The 19,490-nt window shown below is 41.2% G+C and overlaps 1 protein-coding gene across 1 annotated transcript in view; it reads left to right on the plus strand.

Annotated features, from left to right (window-relative positions):
• Positions 1 to 2,591: 2,591 nt before the first annotated feature.
• SYTL4 (synaptotagmin like 4) overlaps positions 2,592 to 19,490 on the plus strand; it is a 53,232-nt gene continuing 36,333 nt past the window's right edge. Inside the window, exon 1 of the mRNA XM_054695648.1 lies at positions 2,592 to 2,719. The gene's annotated coding sequence lies outside the window, so the exon portion shown is untranslated. The remainder of the gene's footprint in view (positions 2,720 to 19,490) is intronic.

The raw sequence follows: 19,490 nt of genomic DNA on the forward strand, positions 1-19,490 counted from the left end.
AAAATCCTTAAATAATGCCTGGAACTTTTGCTGAGGAGCAACAGGATTGGATTAAATATTTTCTGACGTCACTTCTGATTGAGACTATGTCAATTGTTGCCAAAGTACCACCTGTAAAGAAGGAGTGGCAAAGTGCTTGCCACATGCCAGGTTATATTCAAAGCCTAGGCTTAGCAGAGTGGCCTCAGGACGTAATGGGTATAGCTAGGTTGAACAAAAAGATTTCCTTTTTTTGAAGTGACTTCTTCACACTGCAGGCTGTGGGTAGGTATTGCATGGCAAAAGTATGAAAGAAAACTGGGAGGAGCTTTGAAGCTGAATTTTACAATTTTATCTGTCAGAATTAGAGGGATATTTTTCCCCTTTTAAAGATTTTTCAAACATCTTTTATATTATCAAAGCCATACATTCTCATGATAAGAAAGTGAAAAATTCATTTAGTTGTACCACCTAGAATATAGCCCCTGTTAATTTTGCATATTTCTTTCTGGTTGTTTTTTATGCAGATTCTCCTATTTTGACCAATTGTTATGATCATATTCTATATTAAATACATCCCATTTTCAATTATTATTAGAGCATAAGCATTTTACTGTCATTATTAAACTATATGTAAATACCCAGTGTATGACTGTAGTATACTTAACCATCGAACCATTGAATTTTATTTTTAATATTTCATTATTGTATGGTATTAACATCACTGTATAAAAAAGTTTGTAATGTCTGTTTCCTTAGGACACATTCATTCACTCATTATAGAGACACTAGTGAGAACCTACTATGTGTCAAGTAATATGCTAGATGCTAAGTTTCTGCCTTGTGTGGCATATTGTCATTTACTGAGATAAACATTGGAAGAGGAACACATCTAAGCATAAAGACGATGGGCTCAGTTCTGGATGTGCTGAGTTTGAAAGGCCTGTGAGACATCCAGTAGAGACGTCAAGAAAGCAGAAGTCAGTGAAGAAATCTGGATAGAGCTGTAGAATTACAGCAGTGGCCAGGGAGATGGCTATTAAAACCAGTGAGTAAAGAGATTATTTAGGGAAGGAGTATATGTAGTGGAAACTTGAGAATGTCTGACTTTCAGTGGTTAAATAGAAGTGGAATCTACAAAGGAGACTAAGGAGAGAGCAAAGGAACAGGATAAAAAGCAAAAGAGTGTGGTGTCATAGATGTCACAGGAAGTGTTTCAAGGAGGAGGAAATGGTTAACAGCTTAACATAGGGGAGAGGTCAAGCAAGATAAAAACTGAAAAAATGCATGTTTATTGACAAAGAGCTCATTAGTTGAGTATCTTGTTGAGCACAGTTTCAGGGAGTGTTGGGGAAGGAAACGGATTTGCTGAGAAGTAAGGGAATGGAGATTGCAAATGTAGCTGTAAAGCATATTTTCAATTAATTGTTCATAAAAGGGAGGTGGAGAGACACCTAGTGTGTAAGGAGGATTTTTTTAAATGGCAGAGACTTGAGCTTTTTCTGTTGCTGATGACTGATGAGAGGAACTTGAGCATGCATGAGGGCTGATGGGAAGGAAAGAGGGAAATGGAGAGAGAAATATACAATCACCGAGCAGATAGAAACATTTTCTAGTCTATTGATATATATTACTCACATGCTTTCTCACAGTACTTTTAACCAACATACACACCTACTAGCAATTATGACAGAGCTTGATTGATGGCCACTGTGTCATGTGTTATGTATTATAAAGACTGTGTTATGTATTATAAAGACAAACAGAAACCTCTGCCAAAGGTTTAAAATAATCTCATTTTTTTCGTATGGTGGAATTTTATTTATTTTTATGTTATAACTTGTATTAAATACTTAATAAAACTTACAAATAACATTTTGTCAACAAGGCATTTCTGTTTTTATAATTCTATATATTTTTTATGGAGGTAACTGGTTTACACCACCCTGTATGATTTAGGAGTAAAGGTTCATACCTCTTCAGATGTAAGAATCTCATTATTTTTCTAATTTGCTCTCCTTTGATTAGTTTCAACCAGTTGTATCTTCACGTGTGTGTAAATTTAGTCTATATTCTTTGCTCAAAATGTTCCTATTTTAGACAGACGGTTTTATTTGCCATAAAAGGCCAAAAGGCAAAGGATTAGAATAGTATCATATTTTATCTTCCCAAATTATATGGTCTTGCAGCACTAAAAGCACCCTGAATCAAGATGAATGAGAAACCATCCTAATAAACAAGTTTTGGATACAAAAAAAAAAAAAAATTATATGGTCTAGAGTGTTCCTTTTCTTAGAAGTACAGGACAGTGTGACAACTTTTGGCTCCGCTGAGAGTAAAAGACAGGTGATTTATCATCTGAGAAAGTGACCACAAAGGGAAGTAAAAGGGGGAGGGGGGCATGTCTAGTTTTAGACCTCTATCCTCAGCCTTCAAGCTCCCTTACCGAACCTGGGAAGGCATCCCTCTAGCAAATTGAGGCATTGATTCCCAGAGCTCCACTTCGGGTACTTCCCCGCCCCCCCGCCCCCTACAGACACCGGAGCTCTGTGCGTCCCCTTTAAGAGTCCAGCTCCTCCCCCACTTAGGGAAAGTTGCAGCTTTTTCCGCCTCCCGGGAGGGTGAGAAGGGCCGGCAGCCGGAGCCGAGCCGGGTGACGGTCTTCCCGGAGTCTGAGACCCTCCCCTCGATCCGGCACTGGGACGTCTCGCCCTCTCGCGGCACCTGTTGCAGGTGACAGGTAGGACCGCGAGCAGGGGCCGCCCCTTCGCCCTCTGTCCCGGGCTCTTCCCGGACCCCCAGAGCGTTTTTGCCGCCTAAGTGCCCTCACCCCCAACTCAGGGACCTGTGCCCTGCCCTCCCACCCCCTACCCCCAGTCTTTCCTTCCCCCTAGCTGACGGTCTGTCCGTCTGTCCTGCCACCTTTCTGGAGCGCACCCCCCAAGTTCGGACTTCTGTCTCCCCGGGCGGCCCCTCCCCGCCAGCGTGCTTTGCCCCGGGCCACTTCGAGCCTCTTTCCCGGTCCAGCCGTCGCTCCGGCTGGCGGCAGTGCCCTCTCTGGGCTCTGCCTCCCCCGGGTGCCCTCGTGCCGGGTGGCCCGGCTCTTCCCGCCTGCCTGCTGGAATTGGGCCACTCCCGAGCGCGGGCCCTGGGGGCGGGGTGGCGGGGAGCTGCTAGCGGGAACTGCGCCCTCGCCCGCGCCCTCGGAGGCGTCTGGTCACTTTGCCCTCGGTTCCTCTCCCAGCGCTCGCTCTCGCGCGGGGTCTCCGCCGGGCACTGCCGCGCTACCTCGCACCTCGCGGCGTCGGCTTCTCTGAGCTCGGCTGGTCCACCGCAGGTAACGGCTGGAGGCCCGACGGCCGGAGTCCTGCCTCAGTGGGCTCCCCTTGCGCTTGGGGTAGGGGACCCGGCTGTGTGCCCTGGAGCTGAACGGATTTATCTTGCCACCCTTCAAGCAGGCTGTGGGCATTTGCTCCTGGAGAGGGTCTCCAGAGCCCTCAGAAGGGACACCGAACGCCCCAGTCCTCTGTGAACCTTTGGAAGGGGGCTGAGCAGTGTTTTGCAGACCTTAACGTTGAATGAGATGATTGGGGTTTTGGTGGCGAAGTCTTTTGGTTAGAATCCTGGTGGCTTGAACAAATGATCTATTTCTCATGAACTAATTTCCACCCCCCTCAGTTCCCTGCTTCTTCAGGACCAGAAAAGCTATGCAGAATACTGCTGTGGGCAGGATTGACCCTAGACCTTGTACTTTTGTGACAAAAATTAGTCTTCAGTATCTTCATGACCTATTTTAACTGGCTTCCTTTCTGCTCTTTTCAGCTTCCCACCCTTCATAAATTCATTAATATGAAGGTGTTAATGACCTAATGTGTTTACCCTGCTGGTTTGCAGAGAGAACAATGTTTCATGCAAAGAGTTAAGGCCCTGAGGAAGGTTTTGTGTTTTTTGTTTTTTGTTGGTTTTTTTTTTTTTTTTTTTTGGTTGTAGTTGTACTTGCTTTTGGGTTTTTGTTTTTTTTTTTTGGTTGTGTATTTAGCACCTGCTGTAAATCCTAGTAGAAAAAGATCACCAACTTGTCTTATGAGACTTTTTCTGGCAGGGGATGACCATTTCAGCTAACACAATTTCAGGGGCCTCACTTTAGGTCAGAGCAGTAAAATGGAGCTTGGAGGCCTGTTCTGGGACTGCTGGTCCATAACTGCATGTAGCATTCTGGTTGATACACTTTGAGATTTTCCCTAGAAAGGCAACTACTAATGATGGTTGTTAGAATCCATTGAACCAGGCCCAGTGATAAGTTCTTTGCATAATTATCTCATAATCCTCCCTTTACTAAGCGGTAGTCACTTAAGTTATAACCATGTTGTGATGAAAAGGAGATGGAGAGCTGAGATGCTTTGCCCCAAACCACCCAACTGATGAGGGGCAGAGCTGGGCCATTTGACTAGAGAACGTATGTCCCCATCACTTGTCACACCACCTCTGCTGTCTTATATGCTAGGAACACTAAATAGCCACACATTAGGGACTGAGTTATTAAAATTCTTCCTTCCCAGCTGAGGCATAAGTTTTCGTCTTTGACTCCACCTCAGATACACTGTAGAGACTTTGGACCCCTTGTTTCTCCTACTTCACTTCCAACATGGAGCCAGTTGCCACCTTGTCACTATAAGCACGCTCCCCTAAGTGTATTAGACTGAACGAAACCTCCAGGGCTCTCAGTAGTGAGAGTGTAACCCTGCCTTCTAGAGATGTGCTCCTGACTTAACTTCTTCCTTTCCTGCTGGTGAGGGGAGAAATGAGGACCTGGTAAGTGATAAGGGTGTCCCAACAAACAGGCCAGTGTGTGCTTGCTTTCTCATGGGATGGATGGAGTACCATAGGCAGGGACAGTCCCGGAGAAGATGTGCTCCCTGATTCCATCTCTGGGCCCTTGTTCAAACTGTTCCTTTTGTTGTTTTTTCCTGAAAAGCTAACTTGCTACACATACCCACTCCCCTGCTTTTAATTCCTATTCACCTCTCAAGATTTAGTTCTAAAGTCAGCAGCTGCTTTGGGGCACCCTTACTCAACTCAGGATTCCCTCCCCAAGCAGAATTACCAGTTGTCCTGGGTCCTAAAGCACCTTTACACCTCAGGAAAGCCCTTAACACCTCCCCTAGTTGTTTTTTCCACCTGGAAAGCTGTCACTTTTTTAAGGGTGAGCTCTGGATGTGGGACTTCCTTTGTCTTTACTATGAGAGATTTAACAAATGTTTGTGCTAGGAACTGTGGAAACCGTGCCTTCAAAGACCTGAGGTCTGGTGATGGTGGGATTAACGTAGGGAAGACATCTTCCTGAGGCTCTTGAAATTTGACACCTAGGCCTTTGTACTTGAACATCACCTTATCAGTGAGGCCTTCCCTAATGACCCTATTGAAATCTGCAACCCCTTCTCTGAACCTTTAGGTGTGTTCCTTCTCTTCCTCCTTGCTCTAGCAAGGAGTAACATATTGTTTATTCTTATTTCTTTCTCATTGTCTGTCCCTCGTCCCCCTCTATGTTAGTTCCACAGGCACAAATATTTCTGTTTTATTTACCAGTGGGCGCCAGCATCCATAGTAGAGCCAGGCCCATCATGAGTGCCTCCTAATATTTTTTACATGAATTAAGCAATGATATTACTCTTCTAGGAATTGGCACTCTTTTCATGCTTACCTGTACCCAGAACTACACGTACCCAGTCTGTTGCCCTACAAACCATAAGGCTGCCCTAAGCCCAATTCTCTAACACATTTCCTTCTTCTGAGTTTTGTCTTGCATCTCAAGACATTCCTGATGACAACTTTGACCTAGTTCAAAGTGCTTCTTCTGTCTTTATTTAAGGCATGAGTCTCTGGATGGAAACCTGTAAAGTTGAAAGTGGAAATGCAAAGATGCTATACTTCCAGGAGGCACAGAGCAGTGCTGCGCTGACAGGAGGAGGAGTGTGACTTGTCAGATGTCTTGAGACCTTTCAGTCATTCACTGAGCTCTGTAAGAAAATGAAGAAGGTTGCTATGGAATAGGAAAGTGAACAGCCCCCCAAAATGAAAGATGCCACAAATTAAGCTTCTGGCCTCGAGTTACCCATAACCTTTTAAGCAAGAGATGGCTAATTAGGGTATGAATTTTATGGGAAAGCCATTGTTGAGTGCTACTTAGATAGTGCCCGACTACTTTTATGATAGGAGGATTATGCACTATGAAGAAATCACTATGTAACATGGAAAAAAAGGGTACTGTTTTGTTTAAATGTGTTTAAAAATATGCAGAGAAAAAAATGCTAGAACTCCTTAAGAGAGAGGTTTGAAAGGAGCTTGACCTTTGATACAGTGGTAAATATCTGATTCTCCACCATCGGATATATGTTGACATCTTTGAAACACAAAATGTACAACAAAATCTTCCTATAAGCACTCATCCAGCTCAGTAGCTTTGAACACTGTCTATCGAGCGGTACACTCATCATGCTCAAACTTCTGTCCCTGGTGGCAGCCTCATACACCCACTGGCCTGTCCCACTTCTCTACTTGGATGTCAAATAGACATCTCAAACATAGCATGGCCAAATCAGGACTCCTGATTCATCTCACCTCCCTGGCCTCCCCCATCAGTAAAATGGCACCACCATTCATTTAATAGCTCAAACTGAGAACCCTTTTTCTTTCCTTTCCCTCACCCACTGACATCAAGTTTATCAGCAAGCCCTGTGAACCTGATCTTCCAACTGTGTCATCTATCCTGCCACATGTCTCCTCTGCCTGTCACCTCAGTTCATGCCACCACAAGGCCACAATAAACATCTTTGTGCAATGTGCATGGATGGAGACTTTATACATACATTGTGCATATATGTGTGTATCTATACATACATGCATGCATAAATACATGCAAATATTTCAGTGGGATAGCTCTCTATAGAATTGTTGAGTCAAAGGATATGTACATTGGAAAATGTGAATTGGCACCACCAAAGTTACATCCAGGGTATTTACACCCTCACCACTGAGAGTGCTTTTCTATATGCTCTTGTTGAGGTCTTTTTAATTTTTGCTGACAATCTTTTTTAATTTTTCCTAATCCAATAGGTGAAAAGTAGTGTCTGATTTAACTTGCCTTTTCTGAATAAAAGTGAACCTGAGTCCCTTTGCATATGTGTTCACTATTTGTATTTTTCCTGAGACTTGCTCTTTACTATCTTTGTATGCTTTTCTGTTGGGTTATAGACTTAATTGACTTAATTTGCTTGTTAAGAACAGCATATTTATTAGGGGTAGTTACCCATTGCCTGTATTATAGCACAAGGCCTTTTTTTCCTCTGGTCTGTCATATGTCATAACTTTATTCATGGTGTGTACCCCTCATGTAATCAGATAAAACACACCATAAAGCATTTAAAAAACACGTTCATTAGATTTGGCAATTAGGACGCCAGTGACGGCATCATGCAACAGGAGGAGAGAAGGCGGGTTATGGAGGGCTGAGGAGTGAACACTGAGAAGGGCTGAGAACGGAATATGGCCTATACAATGAAGAAACCTGGCTATGGGGGGAAGGAAAGAGACTTTCTCGTAGACAGTAGGCCACAAAGGACAAGAAAAGCTTGTTAATTTTTATTTTAAACACAGGAGCGAGATGAGTGCATTATGCTTAGATGGCGTGGAGCTCAGTGATGCAAAGCTCTAGAATAAGGGTGGCGAGAAGATTGGCCATAGAGAAGGGGAGGTAGCTCTTGCATTGAGACAGGAAGGAAAGGGGATAGGATTCGTGAAGCTGTGGGGAAGGAAGGAACTGTGGAAGGACAGGATTTTGAAGGAGGTTCTGCCTGACAAGGCAGGTTGGAAGAGCATTTGAGAGGCACAAACAGAGGAGCTCTTTAGGGGCATATGGTCCAGATGACCACATGATCGTGAGTGGAGAAAGGCTTGGGTAACTTGAATTTGCCTCTGCCCCAAGTCACAGAACCATGTATCTATTCTCTGCAGCAGCACTCATCAGCCCAGGCATAGAAACACAGTGTGGGGAAGCAGCGGGCGGCATGGGGAATTTTTCAGAGTGACTGTGACAAATATAAGAGGGCAGAAAACTGGACAATCCTGGCAGAATAGTTGAAATGATGGTCCACTGTGGCCTTTATAGCTGTGACTATCTAAACCTTCCTTGAATTCAAGTAATTCTTGAAAGATGGACAATTACTATGGCATCTGTACTGTTTTGGTTTGTTGCTCTATCAATTCAGGCATCAGAATAGTTTTAGTGTCAGTGTCTTAAAACTATTGCTTTGCAACTTACCAGAAAGCATGAGTTGATTTACTGTCAGTTTCTAAGTTAAGTGCTGGAGATGTAGTGGAGAGGAAAATAGACAATGACCTTTTTATGTGGGATTTTTTTTTTTTAGCAAGGGAGGTATGTGCTGAACAGTGGATCATGTAATCAGTGATTTAATTGGAATTGTGATAAATTCTAGGAAATTCGGTGTTTTAGAAGTCAAATTGTCACATTGCTTTGTCCAACAGATTTTGCCAATTTACATTTGCTTAAGTGTGAGAGTAAATGAGGTATTATATCCGCTTTTAAAAAATCAAATATTGGGCCTCCCCGGTGGTGCAGCGGTTGAGCGCTGGGTTGCGAAGCTGCCTGCAGCCTCTGCAGCAGCTGCTTCCCCGGCCACCGGACGAGGGTACCACATGATGCGCAGACCTCTCCCGCTGCCCGCTGCTCCCCTCAGCAGTGTACTTCAGTCTGCCTGCTCTGCTCCCCGCTCTGGCTCTGGTGAATTCTCTCACCCTCCCGCGCTTCTGACTGTACCCAGTGCTTGTATAAATAAATAAAAATAAATCTTTAAAAAAATCAAATACTGACTTTTTAATATTTTACTGAATTGATAGGTAAGCATGAAAATACCTTTCTTACCAGTAAGGGTGAAACTTTTTTTTTCACATCTATTGGCCATTTGATCTTTCTCCTTCAAGAATTTTCTGTTTGTGTTCTTTGCTTTGTTTTTAGTAGATATTTCTTTCTATAATTGAAACCGTTAGCCACCATTCTCTTTTTCCTCCCTTGCCTCTGGAAACTAAAACATATTTGATCAAGTGTCTCTGGCCATTCCCTTTTGATTTCCTCTGAACTCTTTTTTTTTTTTTTTTTTACTACTTTGGAAATGTCAGTGTGCTTAAGGATATCACTGAATTTTTATTACTTGACCAGTAAAAGGTAATGTATAAGTCTTCTCTTTCCCTCTCTTCATCCCCTTCCTCAGAGGATGACAATGTTGAATTTGTATATCTTTTTGGATGATTTCCATGCTTATATAAAGTATTTCCTTCTTTCTGTCCTTCCATCCATCCAACCAGTCTACACTTATATGTTAAAAATGCAAATGGAATCCTAATATATTTTGCAATTTTTTTCTTTATATCTGTGGTAAGTGTTCAATGTCCGTATATAAGAACAACCTTTTCCTTTTTAATAGCTGCATAATATTTCATTATATGCATGTACCATACTTTATTTAATCAGCTCCCAATCAATTTTTTGTGATTTTTTTTGCTGGTTCAGGCATGAAGGATCCTTATGATATACATTGGTATATCTACTTGAATATCAGTAGGGTATATTTTTTCTAACTGGAATGACTCCATCGAAAAATGGTCAGTTGTGCTAAAGATTGAGAAGTCTAGAAAGTTAAAGACTAAAAACTGTCCATTGGATTTAGGAAGTTCTTGGTGACCATATTGAGAACAATTTCAGGCCAGTGAGGGGTAGAATGCTAGACTATGTGGGTTGAGAAATAACTGGGGAGATAAGTGTAGGCAATGAATATGGACAATTCTAGAGAAATTTGACTGTGAAGAGCAGAAAGAGAGAGAGAGAGAGAGAGGAGTAGTAGTTGGGGAAGGGTTGATTTCCAGATAATTTTTTAATTTAGGAGGATCTTAGGCATCTTTGAAGGCTGTTGGAAGGAAGGGATAATTGATAGAGCAGAATCCTTACGCTAGATGGGAGAAGATTCATAATGGGCTGAAGAGATTACTCTTAAACATGAGGAAGGACATTACTGTAGGGAAGAACAAAAAAAATAAATAGGTATAGATGAAAACACACTTGTGGATTTGGTGGCAGGAACTTGTCTGAGGGTGTTTATATTTTTCTGAATATAAAGAAGAAGATATAAGAAGAAAGGTCATCATCTTAGAGTAGGAGTTGAGGTGGAGCAAGGTTTGTGTTGGAGATTTGAGGTGCTTCAGAAAGGTTTGAAATACTAATAGTTATTGTGGAGAACAGGAGAGCAAGCTAGAACCATAGAAGCATAGTTGGAGTGTTAAGCAGTGATCAGGTGTGCTTGGTAACCAGGAATTCATATTGATAATAAATCTACCAGATTGTGACTTTTTTTTTCTCTAATAGATCTCAGGAGTCCCAGTGTAGGCATAAGGCACAATTGTTAGCTCTTTTAGGGTTATATTTTTATCAGATATTTGCAATGAAAATATGGGTTATCGAGGCTTTTGATAAGAGTGCACTTCAAACAGAATCCAAAGTGTCTAGGAAAGGAAGTGAAGGCAGGAAGGGGCTAATAGCGCCGGTAGAAGGATCTTATGGAAGGCTACTCTTCCCACGAGGTCTGAGAATCCGAGTGGGGCTGGGGGAGGTCATTGAGTAAACGGGCTAGAGGATAGTCCAAGTGGAATATTTGAATTAATGATATCAAAAATGGAGAAGTCCTGGGTGATGAGGTCTTGGGTGTGGCTGAATATGACGCATGTCATTTTTGATGCCAGTCCAGTCATTCAACAAATATTTATTGTATGCATATTATGTGTCAGCTCTCTATGCGCTGAGGGCAAAGAGATGAACAAGACAAAATCCCTTCTGTCATATAGCTTACAATCTAGTAGGGGAGATGGTTATTTTTATAAAATAAAAGGGTATCCTCATTGATAAGCTGATACCTGAATGTATAATTCTATTTAGAACTAATGATAAGGGGTAAAGCACCGCATTATGAAGCTATCCGCAGCCACTGCAGCGCAGGTTCGATTCCCGGCCGGCTGGGGAGATTCCCGCAGCAGACCTCTCCTGTCTCACCCGCTGCTCCTTTCATCAGTGTATTTCAGTCAATCTGCCTGTTCTGCTCCCTGGTCTGTCTCTAGTGAATTCTCTCATCCTCCCACACCTCTGGCCTGTACCCCAGCTCTTACACCAAAATAACACCAAGATCAAATATTTACATGTATGGAACTAGGAAAGCCCAGCTAGATGTTTTGAGTACCTTGTTTTATTGTAAGTTATATTCACTGAATTATGAAAATTCATATCTCCTTAGTTAGAACTTTTAAAGTGCTTTCATGTGCCGTTAGAATTGAAGATAAAACAAATATACACATCAAATTTGAACATTTTAGTTGTTTTATATTTTTTATACTTTATTATTTTTTTTTAATATTAGGCTGTTGCTTCTAGCAGTAGACAGATGTTGATAATGCACACACTAATCTTGTTCTGGGATTTGATGTAATGTGTAAAGTAATTATGGATAAGCAATTTAGGAGGGAAAGAGGGCTTGCAGTACATTCATATTTTACCTTTATTTTATATTATTCAATTATGTCTACTCTTTTGTGTCATATACTCGTATGTAGATTTATTAATATTTGAAAGAAGTTAGCCTTTATTTTATGTCTTATCAGCCTTAAATACTGCCTTACAATTATCTGCCACATATAGAGTTCAGTGTAAGTTCAACTACAGATTATTTAATTGTTTAAGGTTTCTGTGGCCATAACTAGATCGCAGCATCCTTAAAATTAAAAAAGAAACCAAATGCATGAAATCACAGTTATGTGTGAACATGGGCTGGATTAGTCATGAGCCGTCATGATTTCTCATTTAAGGGGACGGTGTGGGTGATTTTCAGGTGATGTGATCTGTAAGAAAGAGTTAGATGCCAGTTAGAGCTCAGTTTAGAAATCCCTACCATCTGTGACCCTGGCAGGAAAAGAGGGTCTTCCCTGTGGGGGTGCTGGTTTATCAAAGCTTATTGGTTGACTAAGGAAAGATATGCTTTCCACATGGTAGTGAGGCTTACTGAAAAATGACAATGTGTCAGTTCTCTCTGGACTTAAAAGTTTCATACATACAAGTAACCTGAATTTTAAAATATGCTGTTCTTTTAGTTGGACATTTTAGATCTTGCTCAACTTTTGGGCTAAAGAAAGGGGCTTTGACTGAGGACGAACTGGCCATCTTTTGTGCACCCTCAACCTCATGGGCTTTCGTGTGCCTGCCTGGCTCGTGTGAGAGCAGGCGCCAGTGTAGGTCTTGACAGCTGGAAAGCTAAGTGGGATATGTCTTCCTAGGTACATTTCCCTGTTGTCAAGGGGGCTGTTTGGAAACATGGTCTTGTTTTCACACTCTTTTGTTCGTACCCCTATATGCTATATTTATAGAGCTTGCTTTCTAGGATGGGGGTGAGTTTGAGGTGCTGAGGAGCAGGAAAGTAAGTATGAAACAATGAAAATAAAGAGGTTGTATCAAACAACCACTGTGTGGGAGAAATGTATGTATTACGATATCTAGCTACTCCCTGGGACTTATTTTTTTTTAAGTATATATTATTGAAAGTGGGAATTTCTTCAAACCATTTATGAACAGAATTTGGTGGTATTAAAAGGCAGCCATGCAGAGTCAATCTGAAGATAATTGTCCCCACATACTATTATAGGAGCTAGCAAAAGAAATTATATTTTAGCTTCCCATCCCCTATATGCTCCTACCATCCTTTAGGAGTGATGTCTTGGGTGAGGAAAATGGATAATTTTGCTCGTGTAGAGTTGCGCTTAGCACGTTACACATTATTGCATGGCGAGGGTGGCAGGGAACTGAGAAAGTAACCTGGAATAGAGCCCTCTCAGAAGTCCATGTGCTGTTAGTTGAAGGATTTGAAACCGCTACCTCTAGTTACTTTTCCAAAATGTGCCCTTTTCTACTCTCCTAGTGGGAATGCAAACTGGTCTAACCACTATGACAGCTGTGTGGAGGTTCCTCAGGGTACTAAAAATGGAGCTTCCATATCATCTAGCAATTCCACTCCTAGGAATCTACCCAAAGGACACAAAAACATTAATTCAAAAAGATACCTACACCCCTATGTTTATTGCAGCACTATTTACAATGGGTAAGCTATGAAAACAACCCAAATGCCCCCAAATAGATGAGTGGATCAAGAAGATGTGGTACATATACAGAATGGAATACTATTCAGCAATCAAAAAAATAAACTCATACCATTTGCAGCAACATGGATAGAGCTGATAGGGATTATGCTCAGTGGAATAAGCCAGAAGGAAAAAGAAAAATATCAGATGGTTTCACTTACAGGTAGAATATAGGGTAACCAAATAAGGAATCAGGGGAAAAATAGCAATAATAATAATAAATAAATAAACAAAACTAGCAGGCAAGTATAAATCAGAGACATTCTGCAAGGGAGGGGGATGCAAAGGGATCAAAACAGGGGAGGGAAGAGCAGAAGGGACTGTGGTGATGGTGCACGGGTGACTTGGTGGTGGGAATTTCACAGGGACTACACCTGAGAGGAGAAAGCATACATTGTACAAAAAGGAAGACTGAGGTAATGTATATATATAAATAAGTATTAAAAAAAGAAAATGTCGGGCTTCCCCGGTGGCGCAGCGGTTGAGCGCGGGGTTGCGAAGCTGCCCGTAGCCTCTGCAGTGCCGGTTCGATCCCCGGCTGCTCCCCTGCCACTGGAGGAGGGTCCCACATGGCGCGCAGACCTCTCCTGCCGCCCGCTGCTCCCCTCAGCAGTGTACTTCGGTCCTTCTGCCTGCTCTGCTCCCCGCTCTGGCTCTGGTGAATTCTCTCACCCTCCCGCGCTTCTGCCTGTACCCAGTGCTTGTATGAATAAATAAATAAATAAATAAATCTTAAAAAAAAATTAAAAAAAAAAAAGAAAAGAAAATGTCCCCTTTCCCGAACATCTATATGTGTTGGCAGTGTTATCTGACTACGAAGAGATCATGTAGCATAGAGGTCAAGAGCTCCAACTCTAGGAGCCTGCCTGGCTTCAAAAACCAGACTGCTACTTTAAGGGTGTGTGGCCCTGGGGACACCTTTTTATGCACAACATATGCCTCACTTTTCCATTTGTGAAGTATAATATAGCACCGACCTGATACTATGATTGCGAGGATGAAATGGCTCCATGTATGGAAAGTGTTTAGAAGTGCTTGGTACCTAGGAAGCATTATGGAAATGTTAGCTGCTGCTTCCTCCTCCTTCCTCCCCTCTCTCTCATCCCCCTTTCCTGTCCCTCCTCCCACTCTGCCTCTCCTTTCCCCCTCCTCTCCCTTCTCTTCCTCCTCCTTCACTTCTTCCCTCCTCCTCCTCTCCTTTTCCTCTTCCTCCTGCTGCTGCTCCTCCCCTTCTTCCTCTTGCTGTTTTCCCGCCTCCCCCTCCTCCCCCTTCTCCCCCTCCTCCCCCTCCTCTTCCTCCTCCCCCCCTCCTCCACCTCCTCCTCCAGCTCTTCTTCCTCTCCCTCCTCCTCTTTCTTCTCCATCACCTTTACCACCTGATCGATGTCTTAGAAACAGCTAAAATGCCTCAGTACATGCAAACTGCAATATTGTAGAACCTATTTTGAGATAGATTGTATGGGGAAAAGAACCTCACTATAAAACCAAAATCAGAATCTTAGGAACTTGACAGCTAATTATAAATTTCTTGTTAGGAAAAAGCAGAAAGCACTGGGCTACTTACTGTAAGACTTTTGCAAATGGCCCCCAGTGCAGGCAGGGCACACGGGCATGACTTGGGAGACATGGATGTGCAACACGGGGGGTTTGTCTAGACCCCAGCCGACCCTTGGAGCCCTGGTTGCCCTTTAGTACTGGAGTCACGATTCTGACAACTCCACTTTGTCTCCACTCTTGTTTTTCTCTGTTTTGATCCTATTTTTTTTAATTTATGCTTTATGTTATGTTTTATGTATCTTTGTAAGTCACTTTAAATCCTGTCTGGAACAGTGTATAAATAAATGTCTTTTAAACTGATCATATCTAATTACTAACATTTGCTTAATATTTATGCTTGTCAGCCTACCTCCATGCAGAGAGGTACAGTGACTTTCCATCTGGGCAAGAATACTGATTAGATTTCTCAAATTTCATAGTAAGATGTCAAAACAGCCATATGCTCATATATTTTCCAAAGCATATGGTTAATAACAATTAAAACTAAACAGCTACCGATATTAAGTGGTTGTTCTATGCCAGGCACTCGGCTGTCCTTTTACTTATGTATCCTTGAATCCTCATAGCCTTAGGCAAGAACTCATTATTAATCACCATTTTTACAAATCGGGAAACTGAGACTCAGGGAGGTCAAATAACTTGTCCAAGGTCACACAGTTAAAAAGAAGTGAATGTACAATTTGAACTTAGGCTTCCTGGCTCTGACCCAAGACTCTTAGGCACGATTTTGTGCTATACTGCTCTTAATTAGAAATCTACTGCACCAGAACTCCAAGTCCTAGTAGAAGAGGCTGTTCTGTGTTACAGAACATTTACATGTTCTGCAGATTTTCACTCAGTGTCATGCCTTCCAAATGCCCTGTCTCTGTTACCACTACTGTCTACTTGGGGTGCTCATCATCTAGCTCAGCACTTAGCACATAGTTGGCCCTCCTAATTAGTGAGCATTTGGAAAACTGTGGAATACAGTGCACCAGATTGGGGAAAAAAGTAGGATTTTGAAGACCTGAAATCACACAGACATTCAGAGATAACTACTAGAACAACCACAGCCAATGGAGTTCTCACAGGACAATCTTTGGGGCCAGATACATTTACATTATTTAATTCAGGGGCCATATGGGGTTTGTGGGGATGGAAGTGGGGGGGGGTCTGTATCCAAAGAGAACTTGGAAAAATCTGAGAAACTGAACTCAGCAGCTTTGCAATTTGAATTTATCTTAAGTTTGTCTGGTGGTCTTGATCAGATGCCTAAGATGATACATTTTTTATAGAATTAACATTGCATTTTATATCATTATGTTTCAGGTATGTATCATTAAACATCAACTTATGTATACGCTATATTAAGTTTACCACTAAAACTCCAGTTCTATCCTTCACCATACAATTGACCCCATTTTCCTGATTTAGCCACCTGCCTTTTCCCCTGTCCTTTCTGATAACCACTAATTGGTATTATGGCCTAAAAGTTTTTTGTTTTATTTAGTTCATCTGCTTGTTTGTTTTCGCTCTCTATGACTTATTTTAATAAACATAGTTACAGCTGTTTTCTTGGAATGATATTACTCTAAAATTGAAAAGAACTGTTGATACGATAACCAGTGCAGTATCCCCAGGTAAGCTGTAAGTAATATCGCAGGCTCCCTCAGCTCTTATCACTAAGAAGATGTTTTTATTTGGTGCCTGTGTGTATCGGTGACTGCATCCAAACAAGGGGATTAGGAAAGACCTGCATCCCTGGAAGCTTTCTTTTCTACATGGGAGTCTTGTTTTTCTTTTCCCTTTAAGTTCTACATACTCACCATATAACTTGGACTTGGTCTTGCCCTTTTTCTGTGCTCGAAGATCTACTCTCTTTTATCTTTAGATTTTCAAATAGTTTTTTTTTTCCCTAGTGGGTGCTGGGTTTTGCTAGCCTTTAGGGCTATACTTCTGCCATCTTTGTTTTGGAAATACACACACATAATAGGTATTAATTCTGACAGGGTTTAGATTGGTCTGCTTCAAATATTGTAATTGCCTTATTGACAATTCATTAATAGAGTCCACTTTGGAATGTGCCTTACGGTGGTACAAATCTTTATTCATTATACTGCCCTACTTGCATCAGGGCAGCTCCATTATAATCATGAGAATGATCTCCTCTTTCCTAACATTCTTCAGAACTATATTCAAGCAGAGTCATGACAACATATGGCAATTTGTAAAAATGACTTTCCCTTCACCCTCCTTTAAGGAAGGGGTTTCCCAACTTTTTTGACCACTCCTCCTTACCACCAAAATTTTAGATCACCCTAACATACGCATATTTATTTATAAACTATATATTTACTGTATTAACATATACTATAAAGCATTTACAAAAATGAGAGGGATGAGAGATTAAAAGAATACTATTTAAAATTCATTTTTATGGGCCTCCCTGGTGGTGCAGCGGTTGAGCACTGGGTTGCGAGGCTGCGGGCAGCCTCTGCAGTGCCAGTTCGATCCCCAGCCACCGGGCGAGGGTCCCACATGGCACGACAGACCTCTCCTGCCGCCTGCTGCTCCTCTCAGCAGTGTACTTTGTAGATCTGCCTGTTCTGTTCCCCTCTCTGGCTTTGGTGAACTCTCTTACCCTCCTGTGCTTCTGACTGTACCCAGTGCTTGTACAAATAAATAAATAAATCTTTAAAAAAATAAATAAAATTAATTTTTTATTTACTATTGGTATAATAAGCAGTGGCATTATGTGTGCTTTGTTTAAATAAAATCTCAGTTTATGATACAATTACTTGCAGGTCTGATTCAAAGTTGTTTATTTTCACAGTTGATTTTAATAACTGTCATACCTGAAAAAGATACCTTACAAAATACACAAATCGAAAAATAAAAGAAGTGGATTGTTGGATGTACATATTAGATATGACACTTATATTTTAGTTCCTGGAAACAGTTATACACACGTTTTGTTGCTTTTCCAGCTACTCTGCTCTAAGTATGCTGTCTTTTCACATTTTTAACAAGTGGTTCAAAACTCACTGAAATTCTTCATTTAGAAGAGTTGGGAGGAAAATATATCTTTTAGGAGACAAAATTAAATAACGATGCGAACATTTTCAAACCTGCTTTGTATGTTTATTCCCTATAAAAAACCCTTTGATATAAAACAACATTTTACTGTTCAAATGCATTTAAAGTCTCTTGGTGCCCTACAGGTATTCTGGGATTGCAAACCTTCTGATTGAAAGAAGGCCTAGTTACATTTAATCTTAATTTTTTAATCATAATTTTTTAAAAAACAATTTTATTAAGGTATAATTTATACAAAAAACTGTACATATTTAAAGTATACAACTTGATAAATTTGAACATCTGTATATACCATCACCAAAATCAAGGTAGCAAAGTATCAGTCACCTTCAAAAGTGTCCTTGTGCCCTTTTGTAATCCTTCCTGTCTCTATTGACTATATATAGTACTCTGTATTATGAACCCCAACAACTGATTTATTTTCTGTCACTGTTAGATTAATTTGTATTTTCTGAAGTTTTATAAATCAGATCATGTAGCATATGTACTTATTTGCCTTATTTCTTCTATCAGCGTAATTATTTTAAGATTTATCCATTACTTCTGTGTGTGTCACTAATTCATTCCTTTCTATTGCTGAGTACGATTGCTTTGCGTGGACACCTTGCAGTTGTTTTGTATCCATTGGTGGCCATTTGGTTTGTTTTCAGTTTGGAGCTATTATTAATAATGCCTTTAAAAGCATTCATATGATGGCCTTTGTCTGGACATACACTTTTGCTTTTGTAGATATATGGGTCAAATGGGACATACATATTTAACTTTTTGGGAAACTACAAAAATGTGTCTAATGTGGTTATACTATTTCTCATTCCCACTGCAGTGTATTAAAGTTCTGTTTGCTTCAAATCCTGGCCCACCTTGATATATTTTTAATTTTACCCATTCTAATGGGTATCTCATTATGGTTTTAGCTTTTTATTTAGCTAACAGTTAATGATGTACAACATCTTTCCATATGCTTATTTGATATTTGTATATCTTCGGTGATATATTTGTTCAAATCCCTTGCTCATTTGAAAAGTTTAGGTTGATTGGTTTTCTTAAAATGTATACAGGTTTGAGAACTCTTTAGATTTTTTTTTAAAGATTTATTTATTTGATTGTTTGTTTATTTATTTATGCAAGCACTGGGTACAGTCAGAAGCACACGGGAGGGTGAGAGAATTCACCAGAGCCAGAGTGGGGAACAGAACAGGCAGACTGGCGAAATACACTGCTGAGGGGAGCAGCGGGCATGGCAGGAGAGGTCTGTCGTGCCATGTGGGACCCTCGCCGGCGGCCGGGGATTGAACTGGCACTGCAGAGGCTGCGGGCAGCTTCGCAGCCCAGCACTCAACCACTGCGCCAGCAGGGGAGGCCCTTTAGATATTTTAGATACAAGTCCTTTTATTTATTTTATTTTATTTTTTCTTTAATAAATTTTATTTTTATATTCCCCATACAATTGCAACCTCCTTATTTTGACCCCAATCCCTCCCCTCCCCGCCCCCCACCTCCCACAGAGTGTCTCTGGGACATAGTTTTTTGTTGATTTTGATTTTCACTTTCTTATAGTTATTCATTTTCCTGGCCCCTTATTTAAGTTTTGTAGATTCCTGTGAGTGAGACCATCCGGTATTTTTCTTTTTCTTTCT

The sequence above is a fragment of the Talpa occidentalis genome, unplaced genomic scaffold (assembly GCF_014898055.3).
Source record: "Talpa occidentalis isolate TD23 unplaced genomic scaffold, MPIMG_talOcc4v2.1 talOcc4.15, whole genome shotgun sequence".
Lineage (NCBI taxonomy): Eukaryota > Metazoa > Chordata > Mammalia > Eulipotyphla > Talpidae > Talpa > Talpa occidentalis.